This window comes from Dermacentor variabilis, chromosome 4 (genome assembly GCF_050947875.1).
Source record: "Dermacentor variabilis isolate Ectoservices chromosome 4, ASM5094787v1, whole genome shotgun sequence".
Lineage (NCBI taxonomy): Eukaryota > Metazoa > Arthropoda > Arachnida > Ixodida > Ixodidae > Dermacentor > Dermacentor variabilis.
Genome location: NC_134571.1, coordinates 75,099,872 through 75,124,171, shown reverse-complemented (window position 1 = coordinate 75,124,171; position 24,300 = coordinate 75,099,872). Strand labels below are relative to the sequence as shown.

Sequence of the window (24,300 nt, the reverse complement as noted above, 5' to 3'; positions counted from 1 at the left end):
GCTAGGCGGCAAAAAAGGACACAATCTGCCTGCCAGGGATCGAACCTGGGACCTTCCGCGTGTTAGGCGGATGTGATAACCACTACACCACAAGCACAGCTGTCCGCGGCCTCCGCAGTGAATTGCGCCGTCGACGCTTGCATCTCGCGCACGATGTTTATGTACACATGGATTGGAGCCTAAAAATTGCTTAGTGCACATAAATGATTACGTCTGCAAGGCTTATTGAAACAGGCAAACCTTCAGAAACTGATCTCTAGTTTGGATAGACTATTGAGTAATGAATCGGACGCTTTGAAACGTCCATGCCGCAGCGGGTATGAGGCGGCTTTAAACGAGAGGTACTTTATAAAAACGTGACAACCTGCTTACAAATGACATGAAACTAAAGAATTGCGTCTAAACGTCTAAATAATATGGCTGAGCTAGGCGGCAAAAAAGGACACCATGTGCCTGCCAGGGATCGAACCTGGGACCTTCCGCGTGTTAGGCGGATGGGATAACCACTACACCACAAGCACAGCTGTCCGCGGCCTCCGCAGTGAATTGCGCCGTCGACGCTTGCATCTCTCGCACGATGTTTATGTACACATGGATTGGAGCATAAAAATTATTTAGCGCACATAAATGATTAGGTCTGCAAGGCTTATTAAAACAGATAAACCTTCAGAAACTGAGCTCTAGTTTCGATAGACTATTGAGTAATTAATCGGACGCTTTGAAACGTCCATGCCGCAGCGGGTATGAGGCGGCTTTAAGCGAGAAGTACTTTATAAAAACGTGACAACCTGCTTACAAATGACATGAAACTAAAAAATTACGTCTAAATAAAATGGCTGAGCTAGGTGGCAGAAAAGGACACCATGTGCCTGCCAGGGATCGAACCTGGGACCTTCCGCGTGTTAGGCAGATGTGATAACTTTTTTTTTCTTTATTGCCAGTCCTCGACATATCACAACTCAAATTCCTAAATGATATAAACAAAGACCAAAGAAGCAAAAAGGAATGAATACACAAACGGAACAAAGAACAGTAATATTTACATTCGTTGCCGTCCGCTACTGTGGCACGACGTTGTCGGATTAAAATTCCTTTAGTGCTGTCAGGGGTTCAACCCTCGACAGCCACTCAGGAACAGGCTGTTGCAACGTCTGCACTTCGACATACCGCTGCATGCATTCACAAAAGTATAGACGCGCCGGTCGGGCATCCGGGTCACAATGGTAACCCGCCATTCTTGCGCGCCATAAACAGTGGAAGTCCGTAAGCATGATCAGGTCGTACGGGAAACCTTCGTCGTCATATACTGGCAGAAACCTGATTCCGTGGGGATCTATAGGTAGCTCCTTTTTTAGAGTCCTTTGTAACACGTCCCAGAAAAAGACCCCTTCCCAACAGTGGATGAAGACATGATCTATGCTTTCTGTTTTTTTACATATAAGGCAGTGGGTTCCCCATGGGTAGTAGAACCCACGTTGTTCAAGGAAGATTTTAACAGGTAGAGTACCGGTGTGTAATTTAAAGAAGAACGATTTAGTGGCTGGTTGAACTGGCATCTTCTTCACCCATTTCAATACATCTAGGCCTGGGCCTCCACTGCACGGGGCTCTGTACATGGGTACCAGCAAAACACTGTCACATAAATCACGATATAACTGTTTCCGTTTTACACTCTACAAATATGCACTAGAAAAACGAACACGCAGAAAGGAAACACTCTGAATTATTTCCCTAAAGAAACCACGAACTGGTCCTGGCATTGTTTCGGTGCCTACAACGAATTCGGGAAGTGATCTTGACAACCTCACTTGGACAACGGTGCGTAGAAATGGGTCATTTGTGTCTCGAAAAAAGAAGAACCTGTTTACTAGTTGACGCAAGAAGAGGTGCGCCAACCCCAGACCACCATCCTTCACGCGCCGGAAGAGATTATCTCGGCTACATCGCTCCCAGCTCGATGCCCACACGAAAACAGCGAACACGCGGTGCAGTTTCTGCACATTAATCCGAGAGCACTGTAGGACCTGCATTACGTACCAGATCTTTGTTACGAGAAACATGTTGCACGCTGTTGCTTTCGCGAACATTGACAGGTGTCCGGCGTTCCATCGGTCGGCTTTTTCTTTTATTTCTTTTGTCCGCTCCTTCCAGTATTCGCTACTGTCCTTGTAGGCATCAAGGGGTGCGCCAAGGTACTTAACTGGCGTCGTGACCCAGGTGACGTTCGAAAAGTGGTCTGGTGTGGACGCCCATCCCCCGTGCCAAAACCCCAAACATTTCTGCCAGTTCACGAAGCTATTAGTGGCATTATCAAACTGTCTGACGATACTCACAGCGTTCAATACACTTTGCGTATCTTTGCAACATACAGCCACATCGTCAGCATATGCCAATAACTTCACCTCTGCTGATTGGAGGCAAAACCCCCTATGTATTCATTTTCAATGATGGCCTGACATAGCGTTTCTATGTAAACACAAAACAGGAGTGGGCTGAGTGGACAACCCTGGCGAACGGAGCGCTTCACGTTAATGGGGGCCCCCAGCATTTGATTAATTATAAGTCTCGTATAGCAACTCCGGTACGCCATGGTCACCCCCTCAGTGATTATGTGGCCAAAATTAACATGTTCAAGGATGGTGAGCAATATCTCGTGAGAAACGCAATCAAACGCTTTCTCCAAGTCAAGCTGGAGGATCGCAACTGCATCACACATGGCATCACAACACTCCAGCACACACTTCAACTTATGAATGTTAGTGAAGATGGTTCTTCCGCGAACGCCACACGTCTGGTGTGGGCCGACTACTTCCTTAATGACTGACTGCATACGCCGTGCCAACACCTTCATCAGTATTTTGTAGTCGCAGTTAGTAAGCGCTATGGGTCTATAGGAGGAAAGTTGCTTGAGCTTCTCGGTCTCTTCTGTTTTAGGTATTAGTACTGTATGGGACTGGCCGAAGGATGGTGGAAATATTTTCATTTCGTATGCTTCATTGAAAACTGCGGTCAAGATAGGAGCTAGGTGGCTTTTGAACGATTTGTACCAAGCGGCGCAAAGACCGCCTGGACCTGGTGACTTGCCAGGATTCAGGTCTTCGATGGCCTTTATCACTTCCTGTTCAGTTATCCGTCCTTCCAACGTTTCTTTAACGTCACCCGACAGCTGTGGCATTCGCTGCAAAAATAAGTGCTTGAAACTTTGCATGTTGACGGGCCTGAATGCGAAAAGCTTTTGGAAATGTTCAAAGAAGGCACGCCCTATATTCTTCATATCAGTTACTACCACCCCGTTATATTCGATGGCCTCAATCTGTTTGCTTCTGGAGTGCTTTTTTTCTAATACCAGTGCTCTTTTCGAAGGCATTTCCCCGCATGCTAGCCTTTCTGCTCTCGCACGCACGAGCGCGCCTCGATAACGCTCTTCATCGAAAACCTCGAGCTTTTTCTTAATAGCACGCATATCTTCATGATAAGCGCCGGGTTGCATGCATTCGAGCGTCACAAATTTTTCAGTAATGTTTTTAAATCCCTTTCCCTTGCCTTCTCTTCATATCGTAGTACGCTACTTCTTTCAATTGCCTTGATTTTAATAGTTTGTTTCAAACGCTCCCATTCCTCGCCCAACTTCATAGAACTGTCTTTTCCAAAAGAATTCAGAGCATTCACTACCGTTTCGTTAAAAGTATCATCCCGTAGAAGCTCAGCATTCATTTTCCAGAGTTCCCAGACGAATTCTTTTCGTTGTTTTTTGCGGCCCACTCTGCATTTTACCAGGCAGTGGTCAGAAAAGGATACGGCAGTAACTGCATAGCACTGGCATTTCTCCACTAAACGACATGATAGATAGATACGGTCTAATCGTGCATGACTTATTCCCTGGAAGTGGGTGTACCTCACTTCTCGGTCAGCCCCAAAACACTGAGCGATATCCTCTAATTCATATTCGTGTATGATCTGCACCATGATATCGCTGCTTTTGTCGTAAATTACGCGTCGCGTAGACCTATCTTCGATGTTCAATACAGAATTGAAGTCCCCAACACAGGCTATCATTTTGAGCACAGAGAAGTGGTGCTTCAAGTTGAAAAAGAAATTTACCCTTTCTTGCACCGTATTAGGCGCATAAATGCACAACACGCGCCATTGGACATCGCAATAGCTGAAATCACAAACGACAAGTCGACCGGAAGAGCACGAGAAGTAACCGTCTATAACCAGGCTTGGAAGCTTCCTCACGAACAAGACACAACCCGCCGAAGTCCCTAAGGCGTGGCTCACTACCGTATAGTAGTTGTACGTGAACCTTTGCACCATGCTCACGGTCTCCTCCTCGCCGTCTACCTTCGTTTCTTGCGCTGCTAAAACGTCGAGGTCGTGGTCCACTAGCAGTCTATACACCTGACTCTGTTTCCTTTTGGCGGCCAGACCTCGAACGTTTAGCGTGCCGAGCGGTTGGTAGCCATTACTGATTTAAACGGGAGGGGAGAAGGCCCGGAGCATGGTGCTCACCTTAACGTCTAGCTGACCGCTAGACGCCTCCGTGGCCATCCGGTGGCCGTCGTCCGAGTTCGTCTTTGTCGGCTTCGGGGTGAGCCTACGGTCAGCCTCCAGGTTAGGCTTAGGCTTGAGGGTGGAGCGCCTGCCGGGTAGCGTCTTAGCGGGCGGCGCCTCGGAGTCACCGCTGGCCTTTCCGTCGACTTTCTCCTCCTGCTGCAGGAACCTCTTCACCGGTGCCGAGACGCTTTCGACGCGGGCGCTAGCAGGGGTCGCGTTGTCGTTTTCCGTTGCCTCCGTAGTATCAGTAGCCGGCTGGCGGCTCTCATTTTCTTTCTGGGCCACCCTGACGCTGATTAGTGCGGTTTCTGGCTCGTCGGGAGGAGGGACGTTATTCGGTCCTCCTTTAGTCGGCGTCGTCGTCCCGCTCGCTTCTGCCACCGCATTGCCGCTTCCAGCTCCCTTGGCCGCTTTCTCGGCCTCGGTTACGTCCATCATGTGGTCTGATGTCAACGGCTCGCTCTCCGCCGACCCCGCAGCTACTGCGTATGGACGTACACAGTCCGTGTCGTTGTGTCCGAAAAGCCTGCACCGGGAGCAAAGGGTAACCTTACATTCTCGACGAACGTGACCAGAGCCCCGGCAGCGCAGGCACTGCATGGGGCGACCTGGGGCTACGACCAGCGCAAGCTCGCCGGCGACGCGGATCTGGTGGGGCAGGTCGTCGACTTTCAGTCCAGCCTTCAGCTGCAGCAGCACAGCTCGGGTCGTCGAGCCCTTGTCGGAAACGCCATCCACTCGCCAGCGCTCCCGGGTTACTTCCGTGACTTTGCCAAAGGAAGCCAGCGCAATCTTTACGTCTTCATCATCCACACCATGAAGAAGCCAGTGAAGACGAAGCTTCACCTGCTGTTCTTTAGGGTCGATGACCAGGCAGCGACGCCCCTTGACCTGAAGCTCCTTCAGTGCAGCCAGCTTTTGGGCCGCCTCGGCTGTCTTCATCGTCACCGCCCATACGTGGTTGATTTGGTACGCTCCAAGGGTGACGACGCCAGAGAGCATACCAACAGCTTGAAGCGCGTCCCGAAAATCTTCTACGCGAAACGGGCGAACACGAGTGTCGCCGTGCAAAAAAAACTGTGTTTAACACGATGCGTCCTGTAGGTAGCCGAGGCAAAATAATCTGGAAATCCTTATCTTCCTCCGTCGTTAGCCTGTTGCCGCGGCTAACAGCCGCATATGCCGCTCCATTGGAGCCCATGATTCCGCGATCCGTTTAGCTCGGGAGCCGGAAGCAGAATGGGCAGATGTGATAACCACTACACCACAAGCACAGCTGTTCGCGGCCTCCGCAGTGAATTGCGCCGTCGATGCTTGCATCTCTCGCACGATGTTTATGTACATATGGATTGGAGCATAAAAATTATTTAGCGCACATAAATGGTTACGTCTGCAAAGCTTATTGAAACAGATAAACCTTCAGAAACTGAGCTCTAGTTTCGATAGACTATTGAATAATAAATCGGACGCTTTGAAACGTCCAGCCGCAGCGGCTATGAGGCGCTTTTAAGTGAGAAGTACTTTATGAAAACGTGACAACCTGCTTACAAATGAGATGAAACTAAAAAAGTATGACTAAATAAAATGACTGAGCTAGGTGGCAAAAGGGAAACTATGCGCCTGCCAGGGATCGAACCTGGGGCCTTCCGCGTGTTAGGCGGATGTGATAACCACTACACTGCAAGCACTTTTTTTCTCTTGGCTTCCTCGTAACTGAAATGCCACGCGCAATACATTGTTAAAACGAGAGTCAGCATAGCTTATGCCGACTGCCTGACATTAAAATCGCTTGAATTTAGTCAAGTCATCGAATAATCGAATAGCGGCAACCAATCGACCGGTTCTTTCTGCACTTTGTAGACTTCACGCATGTAGACGACACCTTCACGAAAGTGTTCTCGGACAGAACGGACATTCACATCAGCATGAGATACCAACATTCTTGTGGACCATATACTATGGAGGCTCAGCAGCATAATAAGGTGATATGGAACATCGTTATTGCCTGTATCTAATTATCTGATACCCCATGAGGTTATTGGTAATGCTTTCTTTAATGTTCGTTGTAAGATGTCCCAATGAAGAAAGGGATCCTAACAATCGATGAAGACGTGATCAACGGTCTCTGGTTTTTTACACATCGTACAATTGGTGGTCCACGGCACAAATATTCCCTTGCCCTTGTCGGTCAGCCAAGTCTTTACGGGCAGGGTATTTGTGTAGAGTTGAAAGAAGAATGATTTTACCGATGGTTTCACGGGCATTCTTTTGACCCTTTTGAGGACATCATCGCCTGAACCTCCATAGTATGCTATCCTATACATTGGAACTGGCATTAATGGGTCTATCATATCATGATACAATTTCTTTCTTTTGGCGGAACATAAATATTTTAGCGAGAAACGAACACTAAGCATACGGAAAGATGGCACTACTTCCCGAAGGAAACCTTTGACTGGACGCGATTCAACATTCGTACATGAAACAAGGAAGTCAGGTAAAAGATTACTTAATCGCACTTGTTTCATTGTGCGCGAAAATGGATTACTCTTGTTCCGCAAGAACGTAAACCGCGATACAATCTGGCGTACAAATAGGTGTGACAGTCCAAGACCACCGCTGCGAACTGATCTGAACAGATTAGAGCGGCTGCAGCGCTCCCAAGTTGAGTTCGAAATTAACGCAGCTAACAGTCGATGCAGCTTCTGTACATTCACTCTCGACAGGAATAGCGCTTGTAGCATGTACCATATTTCAGCAACTAGAAAAATGTTGCACACAGTGGAGCGCGCGAACATTGACAGACTGCGCCCTTGCCATGCGAGCGCTTTTTCCTTTGCCGTCCGTGTTTCCTGTTCCCAGAACCGAGTACTGTCTTTGTAATGCTCAAGTGGCACGCCAAGATATTTCACAGGCATGGTTACCCACTGTATGTTTGCAAAAGTGCGCGGTGTGCTTTGCCACGCGCCATGCCAAAACCCGATATACTTGTCCCAGTTTTTGGCACTACCTGTTTTTCACAATAGCTTTTCGCCAGTTACCACTTCGCTGACACTGTCATAGTCATCGCAAGACACTGCTAGATCGTCTGCGTAGGAAAGCACTTTCACCTTACTCTGCTGTAATTTGAAACCTCTTATTTTCTCGTTCTCTCTAATGGCTAAGCAAAAGGGCTCCAGGTATATGGCGAAAAGCAATGACGAAATTGGACATCCTTGTTTCAGAGATGAGCAGACATTGACACTTCTCGTGAGAGTCTTGCATGATAATCAACCGTGTGCTGCAGTCTGAGTAGACCATTTTTAAACCATCTATAATCACTGATCCTATGTTTTTGTATTCTAATATATCGAAGAAAATATCATGACACACACGGTCAAATGCCTTCTCCAGGTCTCGCTGCAACATTGCAACTTTACCCTCGAAAGCATCGACGCATTCTAGAACGCTCCTGGCGACGTGTACATTGGTAGTTATTGTGCGCCCTTTAATGCCACACGTTTGGTGGCCTCCAACTAAAAGTTTAGTTACGCTCTGTAACCTTTTCGCCTGTATTTTCATAAAAATTTTGTCGTTAGTGTTCGCAAGGCTAATGGGGCGGTACAATGGACAAGCGCTTTACTGGGTCGTCAGATTTCAGTATCAGGACCATCTGAGCTGTTCGGAAAGACGCGGGTATTCGGTTGTTTTTGTACGACTGCGCTAAAAATTCCTTCATAATTAGTGCTATTTGTGCTTTAAATTTTTTGTAGAAAGCTGCGCTTAATCTATCCGGCCCATGTGCTTTTCCTGAGCTTAGTTCTTCTATAGCAGCTTCAACTTCACGCACAGTTATAGACGCTTCGAGGCCTTTTTTAAAGTTTTCTTCCAATCGTGGCATTAAGTGTAGAAAATGGCTTATGAAACCACCCAGATCAGTTTTTTTGCTGAAAAGGTCTCCATCATCATCATCATCATCATCATCATCATCATCATCCTGGTTACGCCCACTGCAGGGCAAAGGCCTCTCCCATACTTCTCCAACTACCCCGGTCATGTAATTGTGGCCATGTTGTCCCTGCAAACGTCTTAATGTCATCCGCCCACGTAACTTTCTGCCACCTCCTGCTACGCTTTTCCCTTCCCTTGGAATCCAGTCCGTAACCCTTAATGACCATCGGTTATCTTCCCTCCTCATTACACGTCCGGCCCACGCACCCCCCCCCCCCCATTTCTTTTTCTTGATTTCAACTAAGATGTCATTTACCCGCGTTTGTTCCCTCACCCAATCTGCTATTTTCTTATCCCTTAACGTCACACCCATCATTCTTCTTTCCATAGCTCGTTGCGTCGTCCTCAACTTCAGCAGAACCCTTTTCGTAAGCCTCCAGGTTTATGTCCGATACGTGAGTACTGGTAACACACAGCTATTATACACTTTTCTCTTGAGGGATAGTGGCAACGTGCTGTTCATGATTTGAGAATGCCTGCCAAACGCACCCCAGCCCATTCTTATTCTTCTGATTATTTCAGTCTCATGATCCGGATCCGTGGTCCCTACCTGCCCTAAGTAGATGTATTCCCTTACCACTTCAAGTGCCTCGCTACCTATCGTAGTGTTCAACAAAGGCGCGTTCAATGGTCCTGCGGTCACTCGTCAGTTCGTCATTGTAGCTTATCTGCTTTATATCACTGCGGCGAGCGTAAGCTTTCTCGTCACTAAGCGCGTGCTTATTCGGTGTTTCCCCTTGCTACAATCTTTTTGCACGGGATCTTATCATGGCACCGCAATACTTCTCTGTATCGATGATTTCTATCTGGCTTTTAACTTTCTTGATTTCCTTCGTGAGTTGTCCAGGTTCTGTGCTTTCTACATTAAGTATAAAGTCGAGTTCACTCCTCAGGGCTTTTTCTTTCCGTTTTTTTCTTGTTTCAGTTTAGATGCTCTTTCCATAGCACTCATCTTCAATTCATTTTTAAAATCTTCCCGCATGGTGACTACATATTTCTCTTCAGCTACAATCAATCGTCCGAGTTTTTCTTTAGTGTCACTTACAAAACAGTCATCGTTGACTAGCTTATTGTTAAATTTCCGCAAATCCCACGAGAAGTTTGTTTTTCGTTCTTTTGTTCCTATAGTGAAGGCAACCAAACTGTGGTCACTAAAAGAGACCTGCTTGTTCTCGTACGTTTTACATAATGGCACCAGTTCCTGTGACACATAAGCTCTATCCAGCCGAGCATGGCTAACCCCCGTATTCTTAAACACGCCTTCACTTGAAGCTTTTCCTCGACTCAGCCAAGTCGAGGCGACGGGGTCTCCTTCACTCAAGGAGCCATTGCATCTCATAAACACTACTCCACCTTTCCTCCGCCAAGGAACGCCTTAAGAATGCGCCCTTGACTCGAGTGAAGTGCACCGACCGAGAAAAGCGTCTGATGTCGAGACTATTCCTAAATTTACTTATCAAAAGTACAATTATTTAAGATAAATATGTTTTTCTGTTAATTCGTCTTCCTAATCAAACGACTACATAGCGCAATGCACAACTTCAGCTCGGTAACGCTGCCACTGTGAGCATTCGACTGATAGATCAAGCGGGAGCTGTGTTTGAGGTCTGGCAACAATCGCACCCCAACAGCTGAGACTTTGGCGCATGCCTGAAAACCATGAAAATTTGCGCCGGCAGTTGTCCGCTGTTCTTTGTTTCCAAGTGCTTCGTTGGTGGTTCACATTGCGCCTCGGTCACCATACACACACGGACAATATAACCCATAATAACCGCGATTAACAACCGCTATCTGATTTTGAGGCACGCTGTGGTGAGGAACCCTGGAATAATGTTAACCACCTGGTGTTTCTTTAACGTGCGCTCAACGTACGCTACACGCGCGTTCTTGCACGTCGCGCCATCAATATGTGGCCGGCGCGACCGGGGTTCGATCCCGCTACCTCGCGCTTAGCAGTTAAACGCCACAGCCGCTTAGCCCCCGTGGCGGGGCATAACCTTTTTTTTTTCTTTCTTACGAGCGTGCTGAGCTTAACTTTTGACGCGCTGTTATAGTCAGCAAGAAACCAAATCCTGTCTGGAAACATTGAGAATAAGTATGCGTAAGTCCGAAACAGGAACTTATTCGTAAGAATTCTGCTTTATCTGCCGATGACACTGAACTTGCAAGTAAAACCACGTGAAGCGCATCACAAGCCGTCTACAAAAACTTTTCCTGGAATGCGGATAATTGCGGGCGCTTTCGATTGCTCCTCTCTTTTGGCCAACTGTAGAAGTTCAACTAGGGTAAGTTAGAAAAATTTCCATTTTATGCACCGAAGAAAATAGTTTCTCGCTTAGCGCATGTTAATTGTTCGGATATCTGGAAGCGAGGCTCTGCTAAGCCGACAAGACTTCACTATATTATACGGCTTCAATCTCCCGATTTCAACATTTCCTTTCAATCTAACAACTAAAAACTTAATTAGCGAATCTGCTAAACTACCTCCGTCATACACGAACGCCTGTTACGGTAGCTCACTTGAGCAGGCCAAATTGCGCTGTTTGCTCTAAGCAATTGTTAAAAAGATATATAGGCTCTAAATAAAAAAAATTAGCAGAAAAACAGAGCGTAGTTTATTTTAGCGTCGTGATCTCGGAACAAGAACCTTTGTGCGCGCTATTTGTCCTAAGCCACTTGTTTGTTAGCTCGAAAGCTCACACAAGCAGATAAGAGCAGCGTAACGCTGCGCTACGAGGAATAATTAACCTAATGGGAAAACCCCGGGCTCTGTAGCGCACAATGTTGCGGCTGATGTTTAGTGACAGCACAATGGCGAATGAGTTGCCTTCGTGGGAAGCAAGAACCGCGAGGCCCGACATCTTGAAGGAAGCAAAGAAAAAGAAAAAGAAAAACTAACTTATTCTTAGAAGCAGTAATGAGTGGGCCGGCCGCTGTTTAATTCGCAGAGAAAGGCGTCCGCGGCTTCCACGGAAGAGATCGGGGATCTCGGCTGTTCCGAAACGCCGCCGACATGGAGTGGAAACGTCACGCACAAGCCGGGCGCGGAGTTCCGAGCTGCCCGTGCTTGGCGCGAGATACGGCGATGACATCATTACACCTCGCTTGAAGGCGCTCCCGCTATTATGGTCGGGCATTTAGCACAAATGTCTTTTTCAAGCTCTCTGCAATGCGCCAGAAGAGCGGGCCCGCGCACACTATAACACACGTGGTCGCACGCCGTGCTTCATTTTGGCACAAAGAGAGAGAGAAACAAAGGTGTACGCAAGGCAGGTACATAAAGCAGAGCTGAGCGTGCATGCCTTCGTTTCATTTATACGAGAATTTGCACAAGACTGTTAGGCCAGAAACTAGAGGTTAGTGGAAGGCCACAGTTGATATGCATGCGAGTAGCAGTTACGAGAAACAAGTACAAACCTTGTGCTTAGACAAATAACTTATTTAAGGTAGGCAGTTAGACAAATTAAACAGTATTTTACACACACGTATACATACAGGATGTTTCACTTAACTTGAGCCAAACCTTAAAAATATGCAAATGCTACCTATACCTGGACAGAACCAAGGTAATGTTGCTTGCCGTCGCTTGGAGATACTCAGATTGTTTTTTTGCATTCTGCCTAGTTAGGTGATTAGTCTTAGATAAGAATTCAACTTCTAAATTATTATAATTAGATGAAAGTGTTAATGACAAAATTGTAGAGCAGCATGGGGAATTCCCGACACAGCTTTCAGCGGCTGAATGCGTGCTACATAAAAGTGTTTTTCCGAGCGTCAAAGAAGCCCAAGGTTACACTCAAAATTGCCGCGCGACTGGCCGCTTGAAGCACTTTTTAGTTTCTAGTAGGACGCGTGTTTTACGTCTGTAAATTCTCCGCTCATCTTCAGGTATGCATGTGCAACGTTTGACATGACTGGCCACCGGCGTACTATGCATAGGAGTGCACTCGGCTCTCTGCAAGATCAATTTACATGATCGCGAAGTCGAGGCTGAAGCGCGGTTCCAAACCAAAGAGCAGCGACATCAATTTTGGTCGTGCAATTGAAGCGCGACTACATCTCGCGGGGCAAAACACTAGTTGATGAAAATATGCTTCCAATACGTCACCAACGGAAACATTTGAAAAAGCGCAGGCAATGTAATTAGAATAAGAAAACATGAAGTCACACGCTGTTTTCTTGCATCCACGAATATTTATGAGTACCAAACTGTGCAGGCTTTCTGGCTCTCAGTGCACGATTGCCTACGGACAGAGCGGCCGGACGCGCCGGACGTTATCAAGCGTTGATATGGGCTTGCTCGTCATCGATCAAACATTGTATCATTTACGTGGCGTTCCTATCAGAAGTCGTCATCATATTATAGGACATTCAAACTGCTGTAGCACCTCGTGGCATGTGTTGGTTCCCTATAGTTCGGGCTGTGTTTGGCCGCGTCTCTGCTGCTTGTGAACTTTGGATAAAGTGCAATCAGCTACAATGCGAGTTAACATTAATATGGACCTTTCATTATTTATTCCCAAATGAGAAGTCCCCAGTTTCGCTGTATTGTCAGGACCAGAAGCGCAGCCAGAAGTGTGAGTAAAGAAGCTAACTATTTTTCTGGGTGTGGACTTGTTCACGGAAAGGCAATAAATCCTCAAATCCCAACGCCAGTGGTGTGCGGAGTTGTCAGCCGTCGGTCACTGATACTTACGTGTCAAGTCCTGCCGTTATTTATACGTGCGGTGCCATACATTCTTGAGCAGTCGCTGCTGCTCCCATATACACTTGTGATAGTCTAACACTGTTCGCGCCGTGTGTGCATTCCGATTACATTACAGATTACAGATTGTCATGGCTTTCAATTCGGAGACAACATTCGCGAAGTTTGCTATACACCATGCGTACCTTGCTCATGAGTGATAGCCTAATAACAGTAGCAATCCGGAAAAGGCAGTCCCACGCAAAAAGTAACATATGCGAATTCAAATGCATACAGTGAGAGGGTGCAAATGAACACAATGCAACGAGACATAAACACTGCATTCCTTGCACTGGCTTCGTCCTCTCGCGCTGCGCACGCACTTGGGATGTCGCACCAACTGTCCCAACGAAACATATTTGCAGAATTCTTATCAAGCCTATTTCGTTTTGGTATAGGAGCTACTACATTATCTAGCTTGTAGTGGTCTTCAATTATTGATAACACGAATGGAACAGTATTTCAGTTAGACCGGTTTGTTTCAGTGTATCATCTTCACCTGGACAGATTTGGATAGGCTTAAAGAAGAAAAAAAAAGTACAATAGAGGGGATTGTTCTTAGAAGGCGTTGACTGAACAATGTGGGGTGGTATAAACACTGATCTTCAAGTGGCGTTATTCGTAGCGAGTGGCAGCGTATTTTATGATTTCACGTGCTGCGCAATGTACGCGCGTGTCGACCTCGGTAGGAGCAACCGGCTGCTGAAGTAGGTCACCTACGGCGAGGGAAGTACGTTGTGATCGCGTTCGATACGCTGCGAAATCGGCTGTGCTTGTGGTGTAGTGGTTATCACATCCGCCTAACACGCGGAAGGTCCCAGGTTCGATCCCTGGCAGGCACACGTCTTTTCTTTTTTTTTTTGCTTACTAATATATATATTTTTATTTTATGAAAACAGCCCGGTGTAGCTCGAAAGGAGACTCTCACACCTACCTAGATATACTGATCTATTGAACAACCTAATAGGACCTGTCGCGGTAACCGATAGGCTGCCGAAGTCGCGAGCTCGAATGCCGCCGGGGCAGCAGCATTTAGATGAAGGTGAAGTCCAAAACGCTCGTGCAAGATTTAGGTGAACGCTCAAGAATGACAGGCGGTTAAAATTAACCCGTAGTCACTGACTACGTCATGCTTCATAATCACACCGTGGTCTTGGTACATAAAGCCCCATATTTTTTCTTTAATTTACACGGTAAGTAGCGACCGTCAGCGGCTTTTTGAAGTACGGAAGCCGCCCACCCTGGGCGAAGAAAGAATTTTTTCACGCAGATTTTCAAAATGAATGTTTACTCTCTATCTTTCCTGAGACGTGATAGGAGAAAACACACTATTCTGACTTTCGACACCTCAGTCGCTGCTTGTGATCGTCAAGGTGTCCGTAAGGAAGCAACCCTTTTGGTACGTTCTCTGTGCACGTAGTTATTGTCGAAGAATGAAATAAAGAGAAAGAATATTTTAGTTATATGCTTTTAATACTTGGTTACAAAGAACGCATTAATTAGGTAAACGGTATGACGTCATGAAGTACACGGAACGGTCCGTACCCCGGCAGCGCGTGCTGTACGAACTCCAAGTTAGCTGCGCCTTTCTGTCTTTAGTACGTGCGCACCTTCTTCCTGTGCACTTTGGCAGTCGTTCATTCTCGTTAGACGCAGCAGATGCGTCTGCACCGGATGGATATGGGTGCGAACAACGAAGCCCAACCTCGGGGAGGTTCGCGGAGGGAATAACTCTAATTCGTCCGATCCGCGTTTGACGACTGCATTTTGACTGATGTAATGTATTTAGGCCAGTTAAGCAGATGAGCTTGTGTTCTTCTACGCTACAGGCATAACAAGGGTGAATTAGAGAGAAAGGGAGGTAATTAGAACACTAATTATTGGATAGGTGCATTCTCGTTTAGTAGCTGTTGTTAGTAGCTAAAACATGGACTGTTTCAAGATTGATTCCTTTAAGTACAGTCTATATTCTCTTCGAATAAAGTTTAATTCGAAGACTAATTTCTATGTGTATTGCTATATTTTAGGTCCGCAGCATGCGCTTACGCAACAAAACCCACCGTGCCGTCACAAGCACCTGCCGTGGTTGTACCAGCTTGATGCTTTGACGCAGCCCATTCCAGAATTCAATAAAATGTAGGCGCTGCTAGGGAGTCTGTGATTTTGCACATTTCTTTGGGAATGTGCGTAGTCGCGAACCTTGTAAATAATGGCGAGAGAGAGAGAGAGAGAGAGAGAGAGAGGAGGGGGAGAGAGAGAGAGGGGAGGAAGGGAGGGAGGGAGGGAGAAGCCATAAGAGAAAGGCAGGGAAGTTAACCAGGCTCAGCACGGTGGGCTCCCCGCTACTGGGCAAAGGGGATTGAAAGATGACAAAGAGGAGAGACGTTCACACTTTTTACTGACACACACACAATCAAGGGTTCATCGTACCCGCCGTGGTTTCTCAGTGGCTATGGTGCTGAGCACGAAGTCGCGGAATCGAATCCCGGCCACGGCGGCCGCATTTCGATGGGGGCGAAATGCGAAAACACCCGTGTACTTAGATTTAGGTGCACGTTAAAGAACCCCAGGTGGTCGAAATTTCCAGAGTCCTCCACTACGGCGTGCCTCATAATCAGAAAGTGGTTTTGGTACGTAAAACCCCATCATTTTTTTTTTAAGGGTTCATCGTTGAGTCATTCACAAACGGTCACAGAAGAGAAACTGAAAGTACGGAGGCAGTCGACAGGCTCCATTTTCATTTTTTGAAATTATTTTAGTTAGGTCTCCTTAAAATGTAGTTGTTATCCGAAGTGTCTAACAAGCTATGTTATCTGGTTTAGAGCCATTACTGCATGGGCCAGTCACTCCTTCACCAGCATCAAATTTCCACACAAGCCTTGCAAATAGGTTCTCAACTTCTCATACTACACAGGTTGTTAAACGCCCCGTTTAACTAAATAGGACGGCCGTTGGTGCCGCAACTATTGGCGTCGACTTTGTTGTTATAATATTTTTCCCAAAGATTAAATTTTTACTTAGAAACATCATTCTCGCTCAGTAGTGACAGCTTTTCCATATTGGCAAGAATACATTGCAAATAGTTTTTCGGTAGTATTTCATTTAGACGAGAGAACGCTTACATGACTATTGGTCATAATTTCATTTCCAAGGCTGAAAAGCGTAGGCCCATCACTGAGGCCGACCTACATAGGCCGCGAAACTTGAAAAGTAGTACGTGGCAAAACCTGAAACACTGAACAAATCAAAGCATTGCGAAACAATTTTTCAGGGTCGTCTTAATCATAATACTTGGAAATAAAGTAGCAATTCCGCTCGAGATAATTTTGGTGCACTAAAACGCCAAACATTAATTTTTTTTTCTATTTTACAGTGTATTAGTTGATTCTTGGTGACCCCTGTTAACCAGTACTTCTGGCGCAAGACATGGCCGACATGTACAAGCCTCTATGCAGCTATTGTGTCGTGCGTAAAGACACTGCTCCCTTGAGCACGACGGTGTTCGAGTTTTTTATTTTTCATTTGATAGCATGCTTGTTTAAGGCGTGGTGTGCGCTTGACTTCAAATTTCGCCGGAGCTACCACAATGGTTTTTATTGATAAAATGTGTAGGAGCTGACTTTCGTTATCGTGCATGTTCACGCTGCTGCATCCGGCGTGCTGTATTCTGCCGTAACGATGAGTGTGGAGCGATACGCGAAAAAACGTCGCGTTACGTTCGTTCATTTTCCATAGCATAGGCTCTGTGCGCACTACAGGTAGCTACATTGATAGCATAATTCAGATATGGCGCTACACAGTTCGCAGACCCAACATAAACATGAGCAAACGCTATGAAGCGCTGCGTAGTCTGTGTTTATGGTGTGTCTACCTTAACTGCAGTGCCGTATTGTAATTATGTTATTCAAACTATATCCCCAACACAAGCCTTAATAAAGATTAATAGGTTGAAATGCTTTATTAAGGATAATATGGTGCAACACTGATTTGTGAGACAACTGTCGGGTATGAATTTATGAAGTCGCCAGGAATTGTGAGTGCTTCAAGGATTCTATAAAAAAAGTATCACATATACTCCTATACTGTGACTGTGTGGTGGCCGTGCTACTTTTCATTCATAGGAAAACTTTTTTTTTGTTTGGTGATGTATATCGGGCGCATAATTCCAGGTGAATAAAAGTGAATTGGATTTTAAAACCACTCTGGTCGTTAATTCCCACCCCATTCTCTCGTGTTCTTAAGGGAGATATAGAAGTAATTGGGTCATTAACAGCCTAACTATATTCACTTAAGACACAGGCCACATATATATGTATAGTTTAAGGTCATGCTGGGGTGCGATCGGAGGCGGTTGTTCGGTGCGTTCGTTCGGTTACCGGCGCGCGCGATTGGCCTACTCCGCACCGACGTCGCCAGCCGCGGGGCACGGCCATGTTTTTGGTGACGTCAAAATGACGACACGCTCCTGTCAATCATCCTCCCACCGAACATTTCGTCTGCTAGCCGCCGAACCCGACGGGAGCTGGGAAGTTTGGAGCGATCATACGGCTTCGCATGGCGCGTCTGGTGGATTGGATTGGATCCAACAGGCGGCCTTTCCGGCTGCGGAATGGCACGTTTGAATGCACGTTTGAATCCATAGTTTAATTCGAGAAAACGGCGCTTCCGTTGGGAACTCAGGTTGTTGCGCTGGCGTTTCTAGAGGAAGGAGGAGAGCGGGTTGCGGTGCGAAACGCGTTTGAAGAAATGACAGAAAGTGAATTCCGGCGTCGTTTTTGTTTCTCGAAACAAATAATTCGTTGGTTGTAAAGAGAAATCGACAACATCATCGGTGCCAGCGAGCCACTGGAATGTTGTCGCTGCCTCTTGAAAAGTTCGCCACTCTTCCCGTCGTTTTTTATGCGAAGCATATTAACGTAGGTTTCGGGCGTTCGCGCGACGCCCGCCGGTGGCCACCATTGACCCTGAAGTGGGGTCACGTGACATGACGTCACGTGATGACGTCACACAGGCTACAGATGGGGCCTCATATCGCGCCGTCAGTCGCCTCCCGGCGGTGGCCACCATTGACCTTCAAGTGACCTTCAAGTAGGTCACGTGACATGACGTCACGTGATGACGTCACACCGGCTGCAGATGGGGCCTCATATCGCGCCGTCGGTCGCCTCCCGGCGGTGGCCACCATTGACCCTGAAGTGAGATCACATGATGTGACGTCACGTGATGACGTCACACCGGCTGCAGATGGGGCCTCATATCGCGCCGTCGGACGTCGCCCGGCGGAGGCCTCCACGCTTCGGTTCGCGCTGTCGCGCGCGACGCGGCGGCGGCGCCACCATCGCTGCATTACGTGTATGTGACGTCACGCCAGGGATGAAGCGGCGCGCGCCCGCCGTCGCGTCAGTCTCTGTGCCCGCAACCGCGCCAGCGTCTTTGCGCCGGGCGTGTATGCGGTCAAGATGCCTCCAAACGCTAAGGATACGCTAAGGTTAAGCCCAGTGGATGCTTCGCATCCACTGGGCTTAACCTTGATAAGCCTCCAATTTTTTTTCTTTTTTCTTCTCGCTGTGCGCGACACCACCTAGGGACGACGCAAAGAACCTAATAGTTATAAATTGCAGTAGTCACACGTACTACTATTTGAAAACATGTTTGGGCTTGAGAAGAAAAAATACATTTTTTTAGATAAAGATTTAATTCATTTGGAAGACGAGAAACATTTGGTTTTGTAGTATACTGTTTGCAAGCAGACGACAAACGATGGAAGTAAACTTCCGGGGAGGTCACCGCTTCCTGATTGGCTGCTGTCTCCGCCCCGCTGTCACAAATTTTGCATACTGCAACTTTGTGACATTGCAGCAACTGAACAGAACGCGTATGAAACAAAATATCTCCGATCGCTTCCCTGGCGCGCAAGCTGGGGGGGGGGGGAGGGGGTTCAAGGCTCAGAGAAGAAAAATTGCGGCCCGCGTAGCGGTCGAAATGACGGAGCTGAAAGAAATAAAAAATAAACACATTAGCGGCAGGAGCATACAATCTCGACGTCACTTCCACTTCCGCGTGTGACGTCATACATTTTTTTCTTTACGTTTTCTTCACAGAAGCTGTCTCCACGACACACATATTGTGATAGTTGCGACACACCATCACTTTGAAGACATGTGGACTTTTATATATGGAAGCTTTGTTACCAGTTTACCCATATCATGTCATCGCCTTTTTCGAAACGACCGCAGAAAGAAAATTATTGTGTCGTTCATCTGGAAGGTTGGTTCAGAAGTGCTGGTTCAGTGGCGTGCACAAATGCAAGTACGGGAGATTTCATCTACTTGACCATGACGTAACTGCTCACAATTGAAATATCTAGGTGGATTGAAACAACATGCTGGGCGTGGCGCAGGCAGATAAAGGTTGAATTCCGGAGCCATCAGTATTCAATGAACGCGCAAAAAACACGTGGACTGCCAGAGCCCTTGAATGGCTCAAAATAGAGCATCTGATAGGAGCAAAGGGACACGGCAGACGAGGTCACGGTCGTCGACGCCAGAGGGCGAGAAAATGTCCGCAACAGTTACACTAGGACAATTACGCGAATATACACCACACGCAAAGACGCGCGCACGACGAACGAAAAAAGTTAACCAAATTTAACGTAAATGTTCGCGCCGCCATACAAAAGCCGGTATAGAGTGCAGTACGCTTGAGCCAATAAAAGGCGAATAAAAGAGAAAAAGAAAAACATTACCACGACGTGTTTTTTTATTTTTTTCAACACAGAGAGCACAGAAGCTCCAAAGATGTAAAGCGAAGGCTAGTCAGCGCATACCAGTACACAGTATATACGTATGTAGCGCATATACCAGTACGCTCACGCGCAGACAGTCCTGGGGTAGCACGTAGCGTTGGTATAAAATTGTGTGAGCAGTTCTTTTATCATCACTGATCACGAACGTCCACTCCTGATACCAAGCCACTGTCCATTCCCACATCCACATTGGACGCTTATGGAAATTCTAACAGCATATATAGTGCTATTTTATATATATAGCAGCCTTTTTCCCCATCTCTACCTTTATGCGTTATATGTTAGGCATTATGTCTGATGTCCGTTCAAAAGTAAAAGTACAGTTTATGTTGCCTTTGCTAAAAAATCGTTAAGCAACTGCTGGAAAAAGATATGTGAGCAACCTTTCGAACGGGCGTCATAACGTTTTAAAATGCACGTCATAACTACAGGCAACTAAAATTCTAAGTTCAACTGATCGAAAGAAACAGTTTCGCCAGAAATTGGGCTGTCATTGTGCAATGTAACACAAGGTTGCTGTGCTTATTATTCAGTGTTTGCTTCAAATCTTTTGTACTGAAGCATTCTGGTTATTCTTCGTACAATGCAGAAAACCGACAAGAATTTGTAGCATACGTCTCTGTTTAAAATCTGACCGAAACTTTGTATTTGCTGAAGGACATATTAACCATTGGAGGGTCCACCACGCAACAACGATAATAAACAGGCGGCAGGCGGAGTACCACACTGGGAATGAAAGCGTTCTGGTGCCAGCGCTTACATCACCGGAGGAGCTAGAGCTTCTTTCATTTATAGATTAATAAATGACGCTCGTTCCTAAAAATGGAGATTAGATCATGAGCGTGCAGCGGTGATCAGGTGCGCCTAGCACGCAGAAGAGTTCATATTCGAATCCTGAATGGTATTGAGCACATGTTTCTTATGCCCTGTGTCTAAGCCATCACTGCACGCGTTGCGTTGAGCCTGCGCCTTCTAACATTTTTCTATACTATTCTTTCTTCTGCCTGATTTCTACGCGCGTACATCGTATACATAGAAAATATGCAATGGCATCAATAAAGCAAATACGAAGGTAATATCTTAAATGTGAAGCCGGCTGCTGCCCTAGCAATGTGTGTGTGGCTGATGGGGAACAGCTACTTAAGCTTGCATACTTACGAAACACAAGAACGTGAGTTCAGTGGCTACTTCTACTATGTGGTCTGTGGTATTGATGTTTCTGTTCCAATAGTTTTGATAAAAACATACACTTTGCACTGGGATCCATATGCTTTTCAAGAGCCCCTCCACAGGCCCCATCGGAAATTTCGGTTATACATGATAATGATTATAATTATTGGCATCCATTTGCAACTAGGGCGGAGAAAAATATTCATCTAGCCTGCTTGAGCTAATCATTTATAGTATACATGCTTTTTGATTTAGTCTTTCGCGTGCATCTCATTAATTTTTTTCTTCTTTAAAACGTCTATGTCTACTTTGTACCGTTATCTATGCCTGTAAATGATCCGGTACTATCAACATCTTCCGTACTTTTTTTCACACTTCCTTTCTTATCTCGACTACTGATTGGTTAATGGTTCAATCCATTTTAAATCCAAGATATTTCGGCAGATGTACGTTACCTTTGCGCCTCCATTAGGATGTGCTGAGTTGACTCTGGATTTTGCTAAAGCCGACATACGCCTCATTTTCTTGCGAATATTTGCTACGGTATTGCTTTGTCTTTAGGTAACCAGCTCGAAGCTCAAACAGCAAGCCACTGGCCTTAGCGTTATTGTAGAGATGTTCCTTGGTAATTTCTCTCTTGCCCTTGTGGTAAATCTCCATGACCTTTTTTTCTTTACAGCCTTTGTATCCACTTTACTGTCTATGTGTCTCTCACTTTCTTTTGGTGCGCCTGGTTGTCTATTGATACTTTCACTTACCCTGAACTTGGTCCCCAACTTTCTTGATCATTTCCTCCATACTCTGTCCACGTTTCTGAAGTACACATATTGGTGCACTCTATCAAACCAGTGGCTATGGTGTTGGGCTGCTGAGCGCGAGGTCGCGGGATCGAATCCCGGCCACGGCGGCCGCATTTCGATGGGGGCGAAATGAGAAAACACCCGTGTGCTTAGATTTAGGTGCACGTTAAAGAACCCCAGGTGGTCAAAAATTTCCGGAGTCCTCCACTACGGCGTGCCTCATAATCAGAAAGTGGTTTTGGCACGTAAAACCCCGAATATTATTATTATTATTCTATCAAACCATTTATTTCTATTCATGTTCCTGAGTCTTTCTTCAAAACGCGCTTCTCTGATTTCAAACGAGGACCAACCTATGTCTCTCTGCACTGTCGCATCCGTGGTTTTACCGCGGATCACCGAAGCCAACCGGCCAACCGATCTTTGGTCTAATTCCAACCTGGATAAGGTATCCGATAGCTCAGCACAATGCGTTGGCGGGCTAGTTGGTGCGAATCCATAACTACTTTGTTTAGCGCAAAACAAATCTCTGAGCTTTTGCTTCAGAAACTGAAAGGGAAGGGTCACAAAACTAACTGTGTTACCCAAAAGAAAAGGCCCGAAGTTGCGCCGTATTGCCATACATAGAGTGGCTCACAATCTAAAGAATATCGCCACTAGATACCAAATACCAGTGGTGTTTGCTGCTCCTCAGAAACTGTCCCATGTTGTGCAGCCGTATTTCAAAAACAAGAAAAAAGCCAGATTGTGAAAAACAACATGCAAAGGTTGTAGATTGCAGCGTCGGTGTGGTATATAAGATTCCGTTGTCATGTAGCAAAGTGTATGTAGGGCAGTCAGGCCGCCGTGTTAACGACCGCCTTAGAGAACATGCGCAATCTATACCGATAGGCACAGGTACCCATTTATCTCAACATTGGAAATTATACTAGTGCAAAGCTATGTTTCGTGATACTACGATTTTGAAAAAGAGCCGTTATACCATCGCCTGAGAATTATCGGACGCTTTCTTTATACAGTCATTGTGGTCGCAGTGCATTAGTGTGCCTTGTTCAACTTTGTACAGCGCTGAATATGGATTTTTGGATTCTGTCGCGTGAGCGTGCTCTGGTGATAGGATGTTGGTGGTTACTGCTCATGGGGCTCACTGCGCATGTTCCTCTAGATTCTCCTCCCTATAACGGAGTGACGCAATAAAATGATGTCAGATGAGATTAGTGCCTGGCCCTGTCGTCTTTTTTGTGTCCGTTGTTTTGCGCAAACAAAGTAGTTAAGGTACCCGATGTTTCATTCCGCTACATTCCGTTTCCTCTTCATCTTTAGTTTATATTGGTAGATGATTCAGTAGGTCTTTCCTTCGTTTGTGTATTTACCCAAGTATTTGTATGGCTTTACTGTGGTGTAATTTGCTCTTGAATTGATGGCCGTCTGTATTCGTCTCTTCACTAAAGATCGTAATTCCCGTTTTGTCTATGCTAAACTTAAGGCGTAGATTTGTTGCTGTGTTGCCACACATATTCGCAATTATCTGTAAATCTCTTGAATGGTCCGCTAGTAGCACTACGGCGTCCGATACATGAGCCCGGGGACCCTCTGCTGCACCATTTGCCCGTTATCGATGTATACAGACTAACTCAAACCCTCCTTCACTGTTTGTCTTCCAGTCGTCGTTCTATGCCCTTAATGTAAAACGTGAAAACACAGTATGTTGTGAAGCGCCGTCGAGGGATAATTTCACGCAATCACTCTCTCATGTTGGTTCGTTATTTCAGGAGATAAAAAAATCGAAAATGTGTCGCCATGCAGTCAGAACGTGAGCTTCACTGCCAACATAGACAATCCTTTACCTTCCCTCAACTAGTGTCCTCAAGCGACGTCCCTTTCCTGCACCTTTCCATAGCGGAGCCGAGGGATCACGTCACGTTTACGTCACGAGATCTACCTCCCTTTTCTTTCATTTCTGTTTCTCTTGCTTTTGATGCACGGCGCATTTCCAGTACCGTTTTTGCGCGTTCTGCATTGGAGAGAGAGGAGGACAAAAACAAGGAAATCAAGGAGGTTAATTGTACATTGTACGATTTACCGCAGCCACGTGCCGTAATCAGTGACGGTGGATACAACGCGTCTGACATCGAGGGGCAGATGCGCGTCACGTTGATTCTTCGGCAGGAAGCACAGCCCTTTAGAGAAGAAGGGCTGAAGGACTTTCCTTTGACATTCCAGCTGTTTTTGCA

The 24,300-nt window shown here is 46.3% G+C and overlaps 4 non-coding genes across 4 annotated transcripts; 1 reads left to right on the top strand and 3 right to left on the bottom strand.

Annotated features, from left to right (window-relative positions):
• Positions 1-24: 24 nt before the first annotated feature.
• TRNAV-AAC (transfer RNA valine (anticodon AAC)) lies at positions 25-97 on the bottom strand. Its single transcript has one exon. It is a non-coding gene; the product is annotated as a tRNA-Val (tRNA).
• Positions 98-448: 351 nt separating this feature from the next.
• Positions 449-521, bottom strand: TRNAV-AAC (transfer RNA valine (anticodon AAC)). The gene has a single exon. It is a non-coding gene; the product is annotated as a tRNA-Val (tRNA).
• Positions 522-6,172: 5,651 nt separating this feature from the next.
• Positions 6,173-6,245, bottom strand: TRNAV-AAC (transfer RNA valine (anticodon AAC)). Its single transcript has one exon. It is a non-coding gene; the product is annotated as a tRNA-Val (tRNA).
• A 7,815-nt stretch (positions 6,246-14,060) lies between these two features.
• TRNAV-AAC (transfer RNA valine (anticodon AAC)) lies at positions 14,061-14,133 on the top strand. Its single transcript has one exon. It is a non-coding gene; the product is annotated as a tRNA-Val (tRNA).
• Positions 14,134-24,300: the final 10,167 nt, after the last annotated feature.